The sequence below is a fragment of the Pinus tabuliformis genome, chromosome 8 (assembly GCF_031772625.1).
Source record: "Pinus tabuliformis cultivar Carrire ecotype Pingquan chromosome 8, CPIR1, whole genome shotgun sequence".
Classification (NCBI taxonomy): domain Eukaryota; kingdom Viridiplantae; phylum Streptophyta; class Pinopsida; order Pinales; family Pinaceae; genus Pinus; species Pinus tabuliformis.
In genome coordinates this window covers 1,816,078,768-1,816,102,101 of record NC_142294.1, presented here as the reverse complement: position 1 = coordinate 1,816,102,101, position 23,334 = coordinate 1,816,078,768, and the positions used below count along the sequence as shown (strand labels likewise).

Below are 23,334 nucleotides of genomic sequence, written 5' to 3'. Positions count from 1 at the left end.
TCAATATTCCACAAAAACATCTAAAAGGAATATTATAAAAATATTCTAGGTAATATTCCCATGAAATATACCTTCCTTGAAAACTATGTTATAGGGTTCTTCCTCCTAGAAACCCGGCGTGTTAGTCTTTTGCACTTTCATGGTTCCACTACCCACACATTGTTCCATCTAGCCTCCGCTCGACATTCCGCTCTCTTGTCCGCCCCCCTGTTCGCTCAATTGGAAAATGATGAGTTTATGTAGGAGGGTTCCAAATGGAATTACAAGGTCCACCCAACTAGCACACCAGTTTGCATAGTGTATTGTAGGCTGTTGGGTATAGTGGGGTCACAGGGTCAACTCTCCTGCCAGCCCATTTTTATATACCAAACAAATATTTAAAACACTCTACTGACAATATTTTAAAACCTATTGATTAATTGAGACCACGCTTTATACTGCTGCTAAAATTTCATTGAGCCACCGAACCATTGAATTAAACTACCAACTGATTATTGATTCACCCGTTTTAACACAAACACACACATATATATGTTTGTTAAACTATTGAACATATGATTATGACTGCCAATGTAAAATATTGTTCACCGTTTGTTTTTGTTATTGGAATTAAATCGTCATCGTTGCTAAGCATATATATATATATATATATATATATATATATATATATATATATATATATATATATATATATATATATATATGGTTTAGCACATAACCGTTTTTCCAGGCAAAACATTTGACCACCAAATCCGTTTGGAAATGGGTTGGTTGGTTGGGGCCATTTGGCCATCCATTATGTGCCACATGGAACCATCTGATTGGGCCACGTGGCCCCATATTATTGGGCCATAGTTTTGCCTCCAAAGCTAGCATATTCCACCAGATTTGGGGATTCCACCCAAAATAACCACAACTAATGTTGATGTGATTAATCTGAAAGACATGCTTATTACATTATGGATCACAAAATCTTAAGATCTAAATAAAAATTTCGTCAGGTTTAGCAAAGATCTATCGAATTTAGCTGAGATTTTAGACAGACTTCCAATTTCAGCGATGATCCAAATTTAACCGGCCCTCTACGAACTATTTCATTTTTTCAAAGTTTGATGAGAGCTTTGATTGGGCGTAACTTTCACATACAACCTCAAATTGAGGTGCCATTTGTGCTATTAGATTCGTTGTGACGAGCTCTCAGATCTGGTCCTAGTTTTGTTGCAATCCAATGGTTTTGATTTTTAGGCTATCAGGGATCCTCGTGAATTAATGATGTAATTGATGAAGGTCAACACGACATATATTTCCATCAATTCCATGTCATCGCACCAACATACCTCTCGACAATGCTGAGAAACTCATTTGTGAGGTCTCAATTAACTCAAATTAAAACATGGCATATGGTAATGTTTAGGTAATAAAATAATAAACCTTGGAGCCCACATATGACAAGATAAAGTCAAACCTTGTGTGAGTTAAATAAAAAAATGAAACTATATGTAGTTCCCCATAGTTTCATTGTGCCTCTTACCTCTATTTTAGGATTATATGAAATAAAAAGTGGTGGAGGAAAGAGAGATAGAAAGCATAAATGGAAAATTTTTTGTCTCCCACCACTACACCTTTTGTCAATTTCCAGATTTGGAAATGTTTCTTGCTGAGAGTAAACAAAATCCTATGGGAGTGAACGAAAAAATTCTCATCACCCAGTGAAGAAAATTCATGTTTGTGCCTCTTGCCAATAATGCCAAAACCTCGAAATGGACCAAACCAAACCCAGCAAGAGACAAGTAGTGGGACCCACTTGCTGATGTGGCATCCTCATAGAGGTTTCCTGTGGAAATTATGTGTCGAGCAAAATTGATATTTCAACCTCTTGGAGGTGCCACATGGCATGTGGAAATGCGTGCTTGGATACTAATGTGGCCAAGATGCAGTGACATGTGGTGGTGATCTGGAAGCACTATGTGTATTTTTTTGGTCACATGGGCTATGCCATGTCAACATGCTATGTAGGCTACCATGTGTCAGGGCACCTCATAAAACCAGTGGAGAAAAATGTAAAACTTCAAACAACCACAATTTTGATTGAGTAGTCAATATGAGGCAAGTTTTATATCAATGAAAAGGTCTTGATGAGACGAAGACGATGGGATTATCAAAAATGAAAAACTTAAAAACTTAAAAATCATTGAAAATAGGAAACGAAAATAAATCCAAGGAAATATTTCCAAAATTTTATATAGGGGCCCCTTTATTTTCGAGAAAAGATAAGGGGAGTTGTTGAGTCATCAATAATCAGTAACACATTGGGATGAAGAAGTTATCTATGGCGTCAATTTAATGGGTTTATATATATTAAAAACTATGTGACAAGTTTCAAAATATCCTCAAACATTGCACTTGTCAGGCCAGGGTAACTCCAGAATGAGCGGGAGAGAAAACTGAGTACTATTATTCATTAGCTAACTCATATTTATATACATAAATAAAACAGATCAGTTCATCTTCCTGATGACTGTCCAGTTCACCCATCCGTTTCGGATTAGGTGTCAACATTCCCCCCCTTAATATGAAGGGATGTTGGTGAGTCCAAGCATCGTTCTAAATCTTTCAAGCTTTTCTCTTCCAAGCGCTTTGGTGAAGATGTTTGCAATTTGCTCGTTTGTGGAACAATGATGGAGATGGATTGTTTTGGCCTCAACATGATGTCGGATCAGATGATATTTAGTATTGATGTGCTTAGTACGATCATGGAACTTTGGGTTCTTGGCCAACTTTATTGCAGATGTGTTATCAATCATGAGTGGAGTTGATTGTATTTGTTTTACCTGCAAATCTTCAAGGATTTTCCTGAGCCACACAATTTCTTTCGTTGCTTCAACTGCTGCCACATATTCTGCTTCTGTTGTGGAATCTGCTGGTACTGATTGTTTGTGTGATCTCCAGGAGACAGCTCCTGATCCAAGACTCATAGCATATCCTGAAGTAGATACCCCAGTTTCTTTGTCTCCATCGAAGTCTGAATCAGAGTATCCAATCAAGTTGAAGTCGTCCACCTGTGTATACTTGATTCAAAGGTCTTGAGTTCCCTTCAAGTACCTTAGAACTCTTTTTGCAGCAGACCAATGTCCCTCACAAGGCTTTTGCATAAACCTGGAGAGGATTCCAACAACAAATGAAATGTCTGGTCTAGTAGTAGTGAGGTAGATGAGACTTCCTACAAGCTATCTATACTTTGTTGCATCCTCAAATTCCTTTCCTTCAATAGATGTGAGCTTCAAGTTTTGTTCCATTGGAGTAGAAAGAGGATTGCACTCTGTCATGCCAAATCTGTTTAACAAATCTCCAATGTATTTCTTTTGAGAAAGAAATATGGACTTTGGATGTTGGGTTACTTCAATGCCAAGATAGTAATGAACATAGCCCAAATCAGTCATTTCAAATTTTTTTCCTAATTCTTTCTTTATGGATGCAATATAGCTTTCATTGTTCCCTGTCATTAAAAGATCATCTACATATACCACAAGATATACAACTATTTTGCCAACTTTCTTGACAAATAAAGTTGCATCATCAAGATCAAAATGATTGAAGTCGAGTTTCAGAAGATGCTCAGTTAGTTTTTCATACCAGGCTCGTGGTGCTTGTTTGAGGCCATACAAGGACTTCACAAGTTTGCATACTTTGTGTTCATGTCCTTTCATAGCAAATCCTTCAGGCTGGGACATAAAAACATTCTCTTTTAGATCTCCATTCAAGAATGCAGTTTTTACATCCATTTGATGGACTTTCCAACCGTTCTGAGCAGCTAGTGCAAAGAGTGTCCGGATGGTTGCCCAATTTGCTGTGGGGGCAAAAGTTTCCTCATAATCGACCCCTTCCTTCTGTGCAAAACCTTTTGCCACAAGCCTAGCTTTGTGCTTGTCAAGTGAGCCATCAGCTTTGTACTTGTTCTTGTAGACCCACTTGCAGCCAATTGGTTTGGTTCCAAATGGAGGATCAACCAGCTTCCAAGTGCCATTCTTTATGAGGGCATCATACTCCTTCTCCATCGCTTCTTTCCATTCATCATGAGAAGAAGCTTCTTTGAAGGAAGTTGGTTCAAAATCTGTAGACAAGTTCAATTCACAATCATAAGTAACATCCATATCAACAGGTGAATTAGAGTTATCTACATCACCTCCATCTTGTCGGTTTGTATTTCTGGTTCCTGTTTTTCCAATTTCATCAGGATGAACACTTTCAAGTGTCTTTGTCAGCCACTTTGGGGGACCTTTATGAGATGGTCCAGGCTGTTCTATTGATTGAGTTGGGACTAAATCAAGATTAGGTCTCCCAATTCTATCAATTACATCACTTAAAGCATCATCCGTTGTTGGAGTGTCATGCAGGGGAGATTGTTCTTCAGAAGAAGATTCCACATGTTGATCTAGTATAGGAATCCCCCCTTCAAGATGTGGAATCTGATTATCAAACTCTTGAAATGATTTTGGTTTTGTGAATCTATCCAAGCGATCAAGTTGCCGCTCAACAACACTGTCAGATTTGGATGATTCAAGAAAAATGACATCTCTAGATAAAACAAACTTTTTATTTACTTCATCATAGAGGCGGTATGCTTTAGATGTGTTTGAATACCCCAGGAAGATACACTTACGACTTCTAGCACCAAGTTTGTTTCTATGTACCTTTGGTATTAAAGCATAACAGGTGGAACCAAAAATCCTGAGATGTTTTACCGAAGGAACATGTCCATACCACAATTCATAAGGAGTCTTGTTTCTTATAGCACTAGATGGACATCTATTCTTTATATATGCAGCACATAGAACAGCATCAGCCCAAAACATTGTCTTTACATTTTTGAAGAAAAGCATGGATCGTACCATATTCAAAATTGTTCTGTTCATTCTTTCAGCTACACCATTCTGTTGAGGATTATAAGGCACAGTTGTTTGATGTTTAATCCCATGTTGGCGAAGATAGTGTTCAAATTCATTTGATGTATATTCTTTTCCATTATCAGTGCGAATAGACCCAATATGAGATTGTGCATCATTTTCAATCCATTTATGAAAATTCTTGAATGTTTGAAAAGCATCAGATTTGTTCTTCAATAAATAAACCCAACAAATTCTGGTGTAATCATCAATAAATGTCATGATATATTTATTTCCATTTGCAGAAGGAACAAGCATTGGACCACATAAATCTGAATGAATAAGTTCAAGCTTCCTATGTGCTCTTGAATGTGAATCATGAAAATATTGTTTGCTATGCTTTCCTAGAATGCAAGCATCACATTGCTTATGTTTTCTAGGAATTGTAGGCAAACCAGCAACACCATTTTTCTTCAACAAGCGGAGACTATCATAGTTTAAATGTCCAAATCTAGCATGCCATAATAAACTTGATGGAAGTGTACCTTCTTCATGATGAGAAATATATGAAAAATGTTGTGCATGAGCAGAGGTTCCTTGCAGTTTAAGAAGTCTTTCTTCTTCTATACCCCTCATGACAAGTGAATGGTCAGATGCCTTTCTTACCTCAAGCTTTCCATCAAACATATGAATGGAGTGACCTTGCTGGCGGATGTGGACCAGGGACAACAAGTTTCTCTTGAGCTGTGGGAGATATAGAACATGATCCAGAAGAAAGTCTGGAAGACCAGGTAGTTTAAGCCTGATTGTGCCAAGCCCTGATGGCTTGATTTTTGACTGATCTGCAAAGTATACTGCTCCATCAACATTGTCAGTGAACTCTTCAAAAAAATCTTTCCTATGAGTCATATGACAGGTTGCTCCTGAATCAAGCAACCAGTCATTTTTCGAAGAAGCAAGTGAAGCATTAAACAAATCTTCATTTACTCCAATGTTACATTGTGCCTCAATATAGTGAGCGGATTCAGGTGCTTTACCTTTATCTGTGTCATCAGTTTTACCTTTCTGCTGATTTCTTCTCTACTCAATCTTGTCCCATGGTAGCTTGCATGTAGAAGCATCATGTGATCCATTTCATTTGCAGCGAATGCAATGCAGATCTGCCTTTTCTGCTTGAGAATGTCTGCCCCCCTGCCTCTGAAGTATATTCCTCTTCCTCTTCGTCCACCTCTTCCTCTTGTAGAATCTTGAGCAGGATGCTTTTCTTTATGAGCAAGGCAAACAGTCTCTTCAGAAGATTCAGGGACTGTTTTCTTTCCAAAGGCTTTCTCTCTTTCAGCAAACTTTTTCACAAGAGACTCAAAGGTTATGTCTTTAAGATTTCCATTTGCTTGTAAAGACTCAAGATAATTGGAGTAGGTAGGATAGAGTGCTTTGAGAAAGGCAATAAGAGAGATATCTAGCTCAACCTTAGTGGATTTAATATCATGCATTATAGACTTTATTTCAGATGCAAGAGCAAGGGGATCATTATTTTTCAGTTCAAGAGTGAAGAGTTTAATCATGAGCTGAACAACTTCAAGTGGAGAATGTGAATCATAGAGTTCTTTCAGCTTTTGTAAAGCTTCAAAGGCAGTGGAATAGGATGAAATATGACGACTTACTTCTTCATTTACAGATGCTGCGATCAATGCATAGGCTTTGCTGTTCTTGTTTTCCCAAATGACAAGTTCTTTATCTGATGTAGGCTGCACAGGGTCTTTGTCTTCTTCTCCGACACACACTCCTTTCCACAGCTCATTGTAGATGAGGGTGTGTTTTACCATCCGAGACCATTCAGAATAGTTCTCCTTGCCAGTGAGAACTATTCCTACCATAGAAATGATTGAATGCATTCTGTAAAAAAAAATACTTCTGCTTGAAAAAAGAGAACTTCCTTACAGCCTTATGCACTATATTTTCTACAAATCCCTCTAATGTGTGACAGAAGGCATCAGAATTTCATTGAAATATTATGTCAGGAAAACTGATCATATAACCCCTTTGAAAACGCTTACAACTCAATACTTAAAACTGCCATCATAAATACATAAACAAACTGCGCAAATACACTGCACTTCTCTTCTAACAAGTCTTAATACTTTAATGGTGACTATGCCTCTAAAACAAAACATAATAAAATATTCAATTAAGCTTTCTGCACTCGTGAGTTTCTGAGTGGATTAGGACCCGGCAGGCTGCTCCCGCAACTCATTCGCACCATGTGCAAAGTTGCATCTATCCCCAAAAGTGCATGTACCCTTAGCATAGTTTTCACATAACTTAGTCTGCGATTCTGTGGAACGTGTACATATGGTATCATCAATATTGAATCACCCTTTTTCTTAGTGAAGTTTACCTTAGACTTAAAAAAATACTCTTTCCAAATAGCAGCATAGCAGAGCAGAGCATGCAAATGACGAGGATGGTGATGATGGCATCATCTTCAATTCAGCCGTTGGCTTTGCGTTCTTCCACAGCCCTCCTGCCGGCATTCGATTTCAGAGAAACAAACAGTGCGCGTGTTCGAACCGCATTAAGGCCTGGTGCTCTATCTCGCAGGCTTACCCTGGTGCATATTGGAGCTGGTTTTCAGCAGGCAAGATTCTTTGGAGTCAAAGCATCAAATAATGTGAGGGCTGACGGAAATATGGCACAAGCAGATGCCGCGGTTAGTGAGGAAAGTCTTCAAGAGTGGTCTAAAAAGGATAAACGCAGGCTACTGCATGTTGTCTATCGTGTTGGGGATTTAGACAAAACTATAAAATTTTATACTGAATGCTTGGGAATGAAGCTTCTTCGAAAGCGAGACATTCCTGAAGAAAGATACACAAATGCCTTTCTAGGATTTGGTCCAGAGGAGACTAATTTTGTGGTATCACCCTTGACTTGAGTGCTGGCTTGCTATGAAAGTGAGGAGAAACAACGACTGCAATTCCTATTGAGAAGCCTGCGGTTAGCTACCATGAAACTCAGCAGAAACGACCAATGAATGTGTGGATAGGTTCAGAGAAAAGTCGTTTGGTATGCGCATATAGCGTTTTAAAAACAATTCAAGCGGAATTTCGATGATACCAGCGGAATGTACCTGAAACGTGCTGCATAATCGGTGTCAAATCTCCTCAACGGAAGAATCTTCAACGTTCTCAGAGACAGAGGCAGCGCTGGTGCGCCAGAGAGCAGAGAGCGTTATGTCAGGCAAACGCTCAGGCAGATGCAGCGCTAGTGCGCCAGAGAGCAGAGGAGTTACAACTATTTTAGGGACTGGGACCTGAGCTCTGATACCATGTCAGGCCAGGGTAACTCCAGAATGAGCGGGAGAGAAAACTGAGTACTATTATTCATTAGCTAACTCATATTTATATACATAAATAAAACGGATCAGTTCATCTTCCTGATGACTGTCCAGTTCACCCATCCGTTTCGGATTAGGTGTCAACAGCACTAATTTCTATGGGTCCCACATAAGACAAGTAAAATAATATAAATTTATAAATATTTGAGCACTTGATACCTACTCAATCTTAAATGATGAATCCAAAATAGGGGGATTCATTTTAAATTATTCTTATACGATTGAATGGGAAAGATATATTGTTGGAGTTTTATGATAAGCAAGCATCCATTATGTGCATATATTATCTCTTTTTCTCGACATTGTTTCACTACCTGCAAGTGTCGATAGCCCCAACAAAGATGTCTTGATACCATACATGCATAGCCCGATTGCAAGTGAGCATCTATATCCCCAAAAAGTTTACTTGTACTTCCCACACATTTCAGTGCTTTCAAATCTATTGTGTTTCCACCCTTTAAATTAGTTTGTTTGAAAATTGCATTTGGTAATTGGGTGAAGAGAGCAGGGTGGTAAAAGATATTTTCCTATGTCTTAGAGAAAATAGATGTAACACTTAATGGATCTGTCTCCAAAATCCTTCCCCTAATCTACCAATGTAGAAGTGTGGTGGGATAGGGGGTGGGATTTAAAGAAAAATATTGATATAGATTCTTTCCTGTATGTACAATAGAACCATAGTATTTGAAATAGGTCTAGTGTTCCTCCATAGTCACTCACCAATGTAGGGGAATGGAAACCTAATAAAGTTATTCTTAGCTAAATAAAATCCCCATTCATAATTGTAGAGTATAAATTTCCTCTACCACCAATTTGCGTTGCCTTGAAGGGATTCCTATATACATCTTTGAAAAGAAGATGAAATCAACTTCCAAATGAAATCCAATGCAAAGCAAAGAAACTGTACATAAATTCAAAGGACTATGGAGAACAAGGTCATAGGAAACCTCACAAATTTTGAAAGAAAAACAATAACTTTAAAAACATGGAAAAAGAGAGAGAAAATAATGAAAAGGTGCAAAAACAATAGTCCAACCAGACAAAATGTGAATGTGTATCTTAACATAAAGGAAAAGTACATTACTAGTGCGATATCAATACAAGTTTTAATTTATGTTAAGATTATGATAGGTTCTTCTCATATTATATTTATCAGTGAGGTTGTTATTCTAGGAAATTAGTCATACCAAACTCCTAAAATGATCATATAGTTATGACTAAAACATGAGAGCCTCCAAATATTCATTGCTTCATGATTAAACACATTACATTAAGTATCTACTAACGAGATCCTAGTAAATCTTAAATGATAACAAAAAGTTAGAGATAGGATATTTGATGAATGTAGACATGATCGAGATGATAAATAACTATAAGAGATGAAAAGTGAAGTTAACCTCCCTAAGAGCATCTTGGTGATGGCTTGTCTTCAACTTGATATTTCACTTCGTACTACGAAAATGTCCTTTGTTTCTAAATAACGAATTGAAAAAACGCCATTTTTCCTTCTTACTTTGCAATTGATACTACAAATGATTGGGAGTTGAAATGATTCTGAAGCCACTCCTTCATATTTCATATTGGTACACTGCATATCACTGAGACTTAGCTTCTCATAACATCAGGCGCATTTTTTTGCACATGAGAGGCATACAACACATCAAGATATAAAAGATGATATAAATAATGGAATGATGAGTTTTTCTATTGAGAGCCCTTTTGAAGGAAATATTATTTCCTAAATAATTAATAGTTATTAATGTATCATTCAAAATATTTGATTTAAGAAACATATTCACATATTTGACCTCATTAACTATACTTTATCCTAAACATGTTTGATATCATGTTCATATGAAACAACTTCTTATACTTATCTAAATAATGTTTTCCTTATGCTCTTATAAAACACTAGAACTCTAAAGATTGTTTATATCAAGATGTTTGTTCAGAAGTAATTGAAAAGGATAAAGGGGTATCATAAAATTTCCAAAACAATAAGGTCTGAGAAACATATTGAAGAGACATTTATATGAGAAGTCTAGGAGTTCTCTTCAAACATTTATTCTTTCCTTACAGTAAAAACCAAACAATATTATTACAAATGACAATGTTGATTACAAAAGAATGATTTTCCCCCAAAATTTTACCAAGTAGCTATCAAATTTTCAAAAAGGTGAATTCCTTCTTAGTTCTTTAGGTATAAATTTTGTCCTCCTATTATTATCCTTGTGACCCTATAGATAAAAGTGAATGATGAAATCATGACATAACTACTAGTTGGAATTAAAATGTCTCATCATCAATATTAATTACTTTTCACAACTAACTCTTCTAGAGGGATTTAACAATAAAGTGGTATACGATTTCAACATATAATATTCTATATTTATTAGTAGGCGGAGAACTAAGATAATAATTCTTTTGTAAATCACATTTGATTTCATTGTTAGTATATGATATCAAGCAAACAAATATCTAACTAATATTGTTCAAAACAAAGATAATTGTGAGGTAGGAAATGTTCAACATGTTGGATCAAAGAAAGTTTATTAATTAAAAGAATAAAATCCTTAGTCGATTCATCTTCTCCTTCTCATATATTCTAGAAAATATTTGAAGATTCACCAAGATAGTTCATATGTGAATAAAATATATTAGAATATAAACATAGTGAATTGTTAAAACACAACTAATATACTCCTAAACCAATTCTAACCTACAAAGACAACCAGAACTAGGTAAAATCAATCTTCCAATAGAGACATTCAATTTTCTTTAATCCTGCAAACATATATATAACACAAATTAGTAACAGAGAATGAATTAGTAATATGCTATATGAAAAAATAGTTAAATTTCTAGATATATACCTAATATATGCAAGAAAAAATTATTCTTATTTACAGGAAACTTTTCTTGAATAGATTCGTCTAGCCTTGTTTTGATTCTATCACAAAATTCATTATGTAACAAGAATTCCTTCATCGATAATTTTACCAACTAAAATTTAGTTTAGTTGATAAAATTAGGTTGAAAAATGGTAGAGACTAGGAAGAGCTTTTGGATGAAAGTTGGGAGGAAAATTTTGGAACGATCTCAAGTATTGGAGTTTGTATGGAATCATGAAGGTTGATTTTGAGAGGAACAACAAAACGATGAAACATAACCATGAGTTGAAATTATAAATTTATTTCATCAATTTCAAAAAAATTAATTGAATTAATAAATTCATATTTCCCCACTAAAACATCAACACTGAAATACCAACAAAGATTGTTAGACAAATGAAAGAGTACAGTCATATGTATATTAAAAAAAAATGAATCATTAATAAAGACAAAAAATTGAAAATATCTAAAGAAAAATCTAACATGTGCAAGAAAAAAATGTTAATATATATAGGAAACATTGCACATAAATATTATTCTAAAAAATCTTCCATCCTATCATGATATGTATAATGACTGGTGTGGAAAAGTGGGAAACATTTTATAGATGAGTGTGGATCACATGTAAAACTGCTATGAAGGATATTTTGTGGAAGAATATTATCATGATTGACATCATATATCTTTCAAACTTTTCTCTTCCAAGTTCTTTGGTGAAGATGTATACAACCTTCTCATTTGTGGAACAATGGGGTAGGTGAATAGTCTTGGCCTCAACATGATGTCAAATCAAATGATACTTGTATTTTTATGCTTGGTTCAATCATGGAATTTTGGATTCTTGGAAAATTTAATTACAAAAGTATTGTCAATTAGAAGAGGAGTATAGTGCACTTGTCTCTTCTACAAATATTCAAAAATTTTCCTAAGCCACACAATCTCCTTGGTTTCTTCTGCAGCTGCCACATATTTTGCCTCTGTATGTGGAATCTATTACAACTAACTATTTCTGTGACCTCCAAGAGACAACTCCTGATCCAAAACTCATAACATAGCCTGAAGTATATACTTCATTTTCTTTATCTCCATCAAAGTCTGAATTAAAGTATCCAATCAAGCTGAAGTCATCCACCTGTGCATATTTGAGTCCAAAGTCTTGAGTCACCTTCAAGTACCTTAGAACACTTTTTGAAATAGACCAATTGCCCTCACAAGGTTTTTTCATAAACCTATAAAGGATTCCAATAACAAATAAAATGTTTGGTCCGGTAGTATTAAGGTAGTTAAGGCTTCCTACGAGTTGTTTGTACTTAGTTGCATCCTCAAATTTATTTCATTCTTTGGATGAGCTTTAAATTTTGTTCCATTAGAGTCGAAAAAGGATTGCATTCAACCATGCCAAATTTTTTCAACAAATCTCCAATGTACTTCCTTTGAGAGAGGAATGTAAATTTTTGATGTTGGGTTACTTCAATACCCAAATAATAGTGGACATATCCCAAATTTTCCATCTCAAGTCCTTTCCTCAATTATTTCTTTATGGGTGCAATATAATTAACATTTTTACTTATGATCAATAGATCATCTACATGCACTAGAAGATGCCCAATCATTTTTTTATACTAAGCTTGCAGTTCCTGTTTGAGGCCATACATGGTTTTGATAATTTTGCATACCTTATGCTCTTGTCCTTTCACAACAAAACCTTCAAGTTGAAACATAATAATCTTTTCATTTATATCTCCATTCAAGAAATCAATTTTTACATCCATTCGATGGACTTCCCATCCATTCTGAGTTGTGAAGGAAAAGAGAGTCTGGATAGTAGCCCATTTTTTGTGGGGGAAAATGAGTCCTCATAATAGACCCCTTCTTTCTATCAAAGAAATTTTACCACAATCCTTGCTTTGTGATTGTCAAGTGAGCCATCTAATTTATACTTGTTCTTCAATACCCACTTGCAGCCAATTGGTTTGGATCCAAATGGAGGGTCCACCTGCTTCAAGGTTCCATTCTTTATAAGAGAATCATACTCTTTTTGAATTACTTCTTTCCATTCATAATGAGAAACAACTTATTTAAATGAAGTTGGTTCGAAATTAATAGAAACATTTAATTCAAAATCATAAGAAACGTCCATATCAACAACTGAATCATAATCATCTACTCACCTCTATTTTGTCTAGTAGAACTTCACTTTCTTGTCTTTCCAACCTCACTAGGATGAGAACTTTCAAGTGTCTTAGTGAGACATTTTGGAGGACCTTGTTGAGATGGCCCAAGAATTTTCTGAGATAGCCCAGGATATTATGTTGATTGAGATGGGGCTTGTTATGCAATCATCTCATAGAAAAGATAGATCAGCGACTTAAAATTTATCCTCTTTGAGGGGGAAACCTCCTTTACATTGCATAAATGAACAATTATTGAATGATACAAGTGACAATACCTCCTTGGTATATATAGGAGTCTAAGGGGTCACAATGTAATTAGAGTCTATAATATTATTATATATTACAGAGCAATGAAACACATAAAACATATTGCAGAAATATAAACACAAAAAACACATAAAACAAGAGAGACACAGATATACGTGGTTCACCCAATTTGGGCTATGTCCATGGGAAACAACCAGTCCTTCCTTTTATATTATCCAACAAACTGAAGAGATACAACCTACAGCAGATTCGCTGTAATTCCCTCTTCGCTCTCACACAATCTCCTCTCTCTTTCTCATTCAAAATACAGATATACATAGATGCAATACAATTCCCTCATATATAGCGAGGGGTTGCCTTCTAGGGAAAAAAAACCTAAATTAAACATAATTTCTACCGTCATATATCCACCTAATGAACAACCTAGATTGACTACGAAATTACAACATTTTACACGGTAATTTTACAATCTATTTTGAGCTTCGGGGGTGCTACCCCCGATCCCCCACTAGGGGGGGGCTCCCAAATATCGCAGCCGCCCACCCCGCCCCCACCCCCCCCCAACCCCCCTTGCAGTGAAAATATGACGAGAGGCATTGCCACCACATTACGAGTTGGGGTCCAATGCGGTGATACCTCTGAATAAAGAAGATAATTAGGCTCCACACCCAACAGAGGCTACATAACAATAATAATGTAAGGGTGCAATAATGATAATAGTGAGCTTCTATGGGGCACAACAATAACAACATGGGGGATATATGGGCACAATAATAACAATAGGGGTCCACACTAACAATAATAATAAGGGGAATACATGAGTATTATAGGGACCTAATGTTGGCATTATGATACAAGTGTTGTCCTTGATGGCAAATCACTCACAGGTCAGTTTAGTTTTGATGAAAGGCAACTCACAATGTAACAAGTCTATTCAGATGTAACAAGGCATTGGTATAGAAGAACATGCAGATGGAACTAAGGTTTACTGATCAGAAAAAAGAAGTTAAAGGAAAAGGATGATGTAAAGTAGTTTAAGATGTGTACACTCGTCCACTTAGTCAAAATAGCATATACGCGCTGGTTCATAGAACAAAAAGAGTGTATGCGTATACATGCACTTTCACAAGAAGAAAAGCACATATATGTTGGAAAATAAAGGAAATTTAAGAGTAAACAATACTAGGGGTCAATACCATGATATTAGCCCACAATATTGAGCAGAGTAATGACTATTTGATCCCGTCCAATAATACCACAAGTCGTAAGTGGTTTTGGTCCGAGGTATTGAGAAAGGCCTAAAAATATATAAGGAGGAGAAGATCATAAGGCCAGGGTGTGCAAGTAAAAGGGTTTTCTAAGGAAAACTTCTATTTGAAGTATATTTTATGTTGCAGGGGATGTGTTTGTGATTTGATATGAAATATTATGTGCACCTTGAATTCAATGTTGGATCAAGATCATGAGACTTGAAATGAATTATCATTGAATGATCTGATATTGGCTGGGCTAGATCTAATTGTGTACACCTGTTTTATTCTTTAAATGTCATGATATGGGTTTGTATGAAGTATGGAATAACATTGGTTCGTCTCGCTAAAAGCGTGTATACACGCAGGTTCTACTCTTCTAAGTAGCGTATACAAAAGAAAAGATTATTCTTCAAATCTGACTAATTTATCTGATCAGTTATGTTGTTTTACTGGTGTCTGTTAATGAATTCTTCTTAAATATGAATGCAAAACTAAATGCATAAGGAGTTTGGTGTCTGCTTGATTGATTGTCTAAGTAAGAAGGGTTAACTCTGCTACATCCTGTCTAAAGCTCTATAAATTGACAGTAGATGTTCAGTATATTGCTGGTTGGTACAAACTTGATTCAGAAATTTTATGTTTTAGTAGTTTTGAGGGTATGCGCAAGTTTGGTTAAAGGAAGTAGCGTATACACGTAGGTTGGGTTCAATAAAGTAGCGTATACATTCTGATGCATGATTTTTGAGGTTACAGCTGGTTCTAAATGATGATGCAGGTTTGTGGGTTCAGCACAGTGTTTTGATGATAGTGATCTGATTGTTCAGATTAACTGATTGTTGGTTGATGCAATTTGAGTTTCAAAGCTTCTGATGGTCCCAATATGAAAGTTTGATGAAATGAGGCTTTCAATTGTATTGTTGTGTACCAGGAGCATCCAATCGAAAAATTTATGAAACGTGGTCCCTGGAAGAAGAGAGAAGATCGTAGCCTTCTGTAGGTCAACACCTACATACTAGTAAACACATTGGCTAGTACAAGAGCAAGTGGGTTGTAGCTCCCTTCTAGTAGAAGCTGGAAAATGAGAGAAGGTTGTAGAATTCTGTAGGTGGGTGCTTGTGTACTGGTATGAGTCTGCACCAGTATAAGATTGTAAATAGAATTTCTTATTATTAAAAGAAGACAGAGCAACAATAGTAGGTGGTTTTTCTCCCACATTGGTTTCCACCTTAGATCTTGGTGTTCATTTGTGTTGCTTATGTGTGATTGTTTATTATGTTTTTACTGCACTACTTAACAAGTTACTGATGCACTAATTAAAGATCAACACATGATAAATTGATTAAATCATAAGTTCTCTGGGTATAAGTTGGTTTCTCTAATAAAAATAGCGTGTACACGCTATTTCACTTCATAGAAGTAGCATATATAAATCTATTGGGAAATGAAAAATTATTGAACTGATAATATTGATTCACTCCCCCCTCTCAGTATTATTTCCAACAATTGGTATGAGACCAGGTCCTTTAGAAGAAGCTTGATCGCTTGAAAGAAAATCTTTCAAGATGAATAATAACAAAGGCATGGGATCTATTAGACCACCAATATTCAATGGGAGAAGCTTGGTATATTGGAAAATAAGAACCAGAGACTATCTACAATCGCTTGGAGCCAATGTTTGGGAAATTTTGGAAGGAGGATATCAATTTCCAACAGCAATTCCTTCAGACTTTACAGGTAAGAAGTAATACGAGACCAATGCCAAAGTTGTGAATACGTTATTGGGAAGTCTGTCAGAATCAGAATTTGTCAAAGTCATGTAGCTCAAGATAGCCAAAGAGATATGGGAAAAAATCATTCAGAGCTATGAAGGAGACTCCCAGGTAAAATGTGCTAAGCTTCAAACTCTGATAATTCAATATGAAACTCTTAAGATGCATAGTGATGAGAGTATTGCTAGTTACTTTTTACGTATAGATGAGATTGTTAATTGTATGAAGAATCTGGGTGAAGAGATAAAGGAAGCTACTTTAGCTGAGAAAATTTTGAGGTCTTTGTCTTCTAAATTTGAGTCAAAAGTGTCTGCCATAGAATAAAAACAAGATCTTCAAACTATTACTGTGACTCAACTCCATGGAATCCTAACTACCTTTGAAATGAGGAAAGGAGGTCCATCAGATATTAGAGAAGTCGCTTTTAAAGCTTCAACAAAGGAAAAGAAAAGGAAGAGCACAATGAACCAGGATACATTTTAGAAGAAGTAGATGAGGTAAATTTTGTCATGAAGCTTCAACGGGGTTCCGAAAGATTCATAGGTAAGCTACCATTTAAATGCTTTGCTTGTGGTAGAGTAGGTCATTATGCTGCCAAATGTCTTCATAAAGATAAATATGCAAAGGGAAAGGAATATGTAAAAGGAAATAAGAAAAATAGGTTGTCAATAGAAAGAGTTACTATACGCATGAAGATAGTGATGGTTTATCTAATAGTGATGAATATGAAACTGAACAAGATTATAGACTACTCATGTCTTATGACAATGATGTTTTTTTGGATGCCTTAGAAGAGGAAGACATTCTTGAAGAAATCACTAAACTCAAAATCTGTTTAGAAGAAAAGAATATGATCATAGATATGTTGACACACCAACTCACTGAAATAGAAAAACACAATGAAAATCTAGAATGTGAAATTGTGGGTCTAAGAAAATAACTTGAGAAGACAAAATATCTTAATCTCAGATTTTCTAAAGGATCAAAAACTTTAAATGAAATCATCAAAGTTTAGCGTTCTCCTCTGATAAAGACAAGTCTTGGATTTACTGAAGAACCATCTCAATCACAAAAGCCATCGACCTCCACCGGAAGCTATCTTGATGCTGTAAAGACCAGTGAACAATATGTCAATCATCAGCAAAGGCCTAAAAATACTCATCGGGTAAATCATACTCAATTTACTCCAAGGATGAATATTAGTAGAAGCTTCAACCAATAGGTAAACAATGCCAAAAGATTCCTCCAAAGGTCTTCAAGACACAACCTCATGATTTTATAAAAGGGAAAAGAACAGAAAATGATCCACATGCTAGAGGGAATCCACACACGATATGGAGAAGAAAGGAGAAGCAAATCACTCCCACTAAAAACTAAGGCCTACATGGTGTCAGGGGAAGCATATGGTAGTATTATGAATTGCATTAAAATCATTAAAATTATTGTCATATTGAAAATTTTGAATGAGAATTATGTTGTAGATGATTGTGATGATTTTGTATCACTAATAATTGTTTGTTGCAGGAGACTATTTAGAGATGGCACATGTGTAGGGGAAGCATCTCACATACTTTCATTTTCTAGTGGTTATTGATGGAATATCGGTCCATGAGATTATTTGGAGGAGGTTGGTATGTTTCTCATGATGATATATTTTTCTAACGTTGGCCATTGTAGGAGCTATTAGAGGTTTATGGGAACTTCCTTGAGTTTATATTCCTTATATGAGAAATGCATGCAGTTGATTACTTTTAGATTGATGGTTATTTTGAGCATTGATGCATTAGTTCAAATGATTATAAGAGACAATACATTTGCAGATGAGATAATTGTGATTCAGCTATGTTGATGGTGTTTATGCTCCATATTTATGCCTATGGATTTTCTATTGTTGTTGGTTTTTCTTACATATGATGTGATATTAGTTCCATCAGATATTGATCTATTGGTCACATGATTTATCACCTGTGTTAATTTCTCTAATTGAGGAGACTAGTGGTTATTTGGCCTATTCTACATTTAGTAGATCTTCTTATGGTTCATTTTTGGCCCATGTTGATTTTTTCCCGTAGAAAAAAGTCGTAATTTTATTCATATTGATAAAATTACATTTTGTAGATGCCAGAGGCATATGCAAATGGCTGTTCCCATAATGACAGGCAGCAAACAGAGAAATAACACAAAAAAGCAGATGACTGTTCCTGTAATGACAGGAAGTAACATAAATAGAATGACAGAAAAAAGATAAGTTCCAGCATGCCTAAACTTTCCTACCCTTCTTCTTCTCCACCTGTCGCCACCCTCCGGAGACAGGTGTGGATGTAATAATAGCTATCTGATTTTCCATTGGGATCAATTGAAGTTCTCTGTTAGATTCCGAGCCCTCTGATCCATGGGTTCGTTTGATGCCACTTACTTCCATTTGTAACTCTGGTTGTAGATCTGAAATGTGTGGCCCCAAATGAGTAGTTGGGGCGTTTATTTCCTGATTTTGATTCTGTCTCATTTGAGTGTCTGATTGTGTCTGGTTCTCTGTAGGGTCCACATTTATGTCTTCTTCTTCCAATGGGTCAATATGCTGCCAGCCTTTGGGTTTTTTTTGTTGTTTCTTAGTTCTCCTGGGATCCTTTCGAGCAAAAGGGCAGTCGTATTGAAGGTGCCCTGTTTGCATGCAACCCCTACACCGAAACGCTGTGTTCTCATAGTCAAGTTGTTGAATCCATTGAGAATTATTGAAGTTCAACGTGATGTGGTCAGGTAGCCCCTGACTCAAGTCCACTTCTACACATATTCTTGCAAATGTAAATATTCCCCTGATAGCTCTGTCTTCATCCATTTTGAGGAATTTCCCAAGGGTATTCCCAATGGCTGTTAATACTCTGTGATGCCAAAAATGTAGAGGGAGCCCATGTAGCCTTACCCATACTGGCATCTTCGAGACTATCATTGTATTGGCGTCGAAATAAAAAAACCAGGGGGTGGTGAAGAGGCCAGCACTGCCCCAGAACCAAGGCCCCTGATTGATTATATTGTCTCTTTCTTGTTCTGTGTTAAATCTAACTATAAAAAACCCTTTAGGGCATAGGTAAATTTCACAGTTAGATGTCCATGTTGAGAAGATTCATTGGTGCAGGGCATCTGATTTTGGCCAGAAGCCATTAAATCTACAAATTACTGCATTATTAGATAAGTCGTTATGTAAACTCGTTACCTCTGGCATAGATATTTGTAGCGTTGGTGATTCTGGCTTCTGTTCAACAATGTAGGGTCCTGGTAATTCTGATGGCGGTGCTGCTTTCATTTTTTCCTTCCCTTTTACTGCATCCCGAAAGGAACCTGTATTTTTTGAGCTGGTTCCGGTACTTCCGCCCCGCAGTCTGAGATTTAGAAAAATAGTTGAATCTGTGGCAATGCCGTAGTATTGGAGGGTTTGGTAGTCCTGCAAACTGTGCCCTGAGCATATGAGGTTTTGAAGATGCGCTGGGGTTCCAAGGAGACCCTGGATTTCCTTTTTTAACTCAAGTATGCTCATTCCCTTACTGATTCACATGCCAAAGTGTTTGCCCTCGATTGATTTGATGAAGATCTGAACCAGATCTGCGTCCGTGCAGAGTGGATCAGTCTTGTAAGGCCCTCGCTGAACCGGATCTGCGCACATGCAAAGTAGATCAGGCTTGTGGAGCCCTCGCTTTGCTGGATCTGGCCGACTGTGTGGTATTGGCGCATCGTTCTGTTCTGCCCTTAATTGCATAGCCGTTCCCGACTTGAACATTTCTCCCTTGTCTTTAAGCAGTACTGAATCAGGGGAATCAAGGTAGCCATATGTTTTTGTCTGCAGATCTGGGCGCTGGTGGGTTGTATCGCCCATGCCATGTCGTGTTACAGTGAAAACAAACGGCGCACCGTAGAGAGGCTCCTGATACAGGTAAACAGAGCTCGTTTTGGACCCATGTGAAGATCGTAATGCCCTCGGGGATCGATCTGGCACAGGGGATTTATTTTCTGGTCTGCTGCTAAGCCAGCTCCTTGACAGCTTCCACGATTCGGTTAAGCCAGCGCCTGGTTTTGTGCGGTAATGTTGGGTCCCTATAATACTAGTGATTACCCCATTACTATTGTAGTTATACCCCTTATTTATATTGATGTACCCATGTAGTGCCCACATTGTTACTATTGTGCCACATAGAAGCCCACTATTGTTATTGTTGTGCCCTACAATATTATTGTTATGTAGGCTTTGATTATATTGGGACCACTTAGACTCCTATATATAAAAAGGAGGTATTTTCATTTGTATCATCCAAGAATTGTTCATTTATGTAATTTAAAGGAGGTTGCCCCCTCGAAGAGGCTGAATTTTAAGGCGTGGATCTCTCTTTTCTATCTTTTTGTGAGCTGGTTTCATAACATTTGGTATCAGAGCTTTGGATTCTAGGGTTTCGCTGCTCCAAACAGGTCATCGTGGCATTTTCGCTATAACTTTTTTTCGGTGACGTTTCAGAAGTCGTAAAAACAACCCATTTGAGAAGAATTGGCGCTGAACCTTGGGGCCAAATTTCATATCTTTTCGTGCAATATTTTCGGAGATATGATCTGCGGAAGTTGGTCTTTTTGCAGACTCCTGAATTACACTCAAAACAGGTGACCTGGGGAAAATCGTCATAACTTTCTTTCTGAGCATCGGATTGAAATTTCGTAAGAAGTTACAGAAAGAGGACGAACTTTAGTTTTCGTTTATATATTTTTTGGAGTCAAGGGTTGAAACAGTGACACGTGGCACTTCATACAAGTTCGCTCTACTGAAACAGTCTATAATCAGGTCACTGCGGGAGATTGTGCATAACTCTTTCTTGGAGAATCCAATTTGGTTCAGACTAGTGGCATTGGAAAGAGGACACAGAAAGCTACTACAGATCACAATTTCAGAATTGGATGATTCGAAATTACAGAGATACATCAGATTCAATATCAGGCTTCTACAAAGTAAAAAAAAGGTGTGTAGTTTTTTTTTTTATTTTTGCATAAGCTTGGTTTGAAGGAATTCAAAGGGCATAGTAAAGCATTATTATCGGTAACTGATGCCCCGAGGAAAGAAAATGCAAACACCTAGTAAGGAACCTGAAAGCTCTAGCATGACTCATGAAGAAGAGGAAGAAATGCTACATGATATATCAAAATTACAAGAACAAGTGCAACAAATGTCACGCTCACAAAAGCTAACAGATGCTAAGATAAAGGGCATGGAAGCTAAGATGGATGATTTGAAGACTGATTTGAAGACAGATTTGAAGAAAGACATGGCAAGTTTGAAGACAGATTTGAAGACAGACATGGCAGATTTGAAGACAGATTTGACAAATTTTCTACAAGAAATACTTACTAATGGTGAAAAGGTTGTAAAGGAAACTCATGATGTGAACAAAAGAAATGTTAATCATGATTCCATAGACTCTAATGTTGGATCGAAGACCCACCATATTCCAAAAATCGATATGAGGAAGTTTGATGGCAAGGATCCCGCCACATGGATATTACAGATGGAGCAATTCTTCGATCTCAATAATGTGCAAAACACACAAAAGGTACGTATGGCAACTTTATATTTGGAACCAAATCAGTTTGTATGGTATCAATGGCTTTGCTCTCGTAAACAATTTATCACTTGGGCAATTTTTACGGAAGAATTGATAGCACATTATGAGGATACAAAAAGCAACACTTTTTTTAGCCAATTGATAAGTCTCAAACAAAAGGGTTCAATAATGGAGCACATTGAGGAGTTCCAAAAATTGAACATAAGGGTAAAAGATATTCCAGAGGAGCATAGGATTGATGTGTTCATAGGGTCTTTAAAGGATAATATCCAACATGATGTTCGCCTTTGGGAACCTGATTCATTAGAGAAGGCATTCAGGTTAGCAAGAAAAATGGAAAGCAAAATTATGGCAACTAGGAAGCATACCATTCACAACTATAAAGATGGAAGTGTTGTTGCCCATAGTCTTCCACAACCTACAAGGTTGACACCACAACAATTGGAAGAAAAAAGAGCAAAAGGGCTTTGTTACAATTGTGATAGCAAATACACAAAGGTCATAAGTGTGCTGAGAAGAAATTATTCTACATAGATTGTGAAGAGGAAGAAGAAAAGGAGCAAGAAAGGTCAAAAGAAGAAGATATACTCCAGGAACAAAGCCTAGATGAAGAACAAATAAATCCGACCATATCTTGTAATGCATTGGCGGGAATTACCACTCCTCAAACCATCAAGATAGAAGGACAAATCAAGAAGAAAAAGGTAATAGTGTTGATTGATTCAGGAAGCACCCACAATTTTATTCATTGTAGGGTAGCAAAAGAATTGAATTGCTTCCTATATCCAGCACCAGAGTGTCAAGTGATGATTGCAAATGGAGGAACAATAAATTGCTCTGGAAAGTGCCATAATATCAAGCTATCCATGGGAGAATATGTATTGACTAGCCCAATGCTTTCCATTCCAATGGGAGGTGCTGATGTTGTACTAGGAGTCCAATGGCTACAATCCTTGGGTACAATAGCTTTTAATTTTCAAGAACTTTTCATGAAATTTTCTGTGGAAGGAAAGGAAGTTGAATTAAGGGGTATTGCAGGGAAACCAGGAAAGATAATCAGCTCTAATGGTATGACAAAGCTTCTAAAAAAGGAGCAAAGAGGTGTAATT

At 36.6% G+C, this 23,334-nt stretch overlaps 1 pseudogene; it reads left to right on the top strand.

The window, feature by feature from the left end:
* Window positions 1-7,347: 7,347 nt before the first annotated feature.
* Window positions 7,348-7,815, top strand: LOC149243534 (putative lactoylglutathione lyase, chloroplastic pseudogene; annotated as a pseudogene).
* Window positions 7,816-23,334: the final 15,519 nt, after the last annotated feature.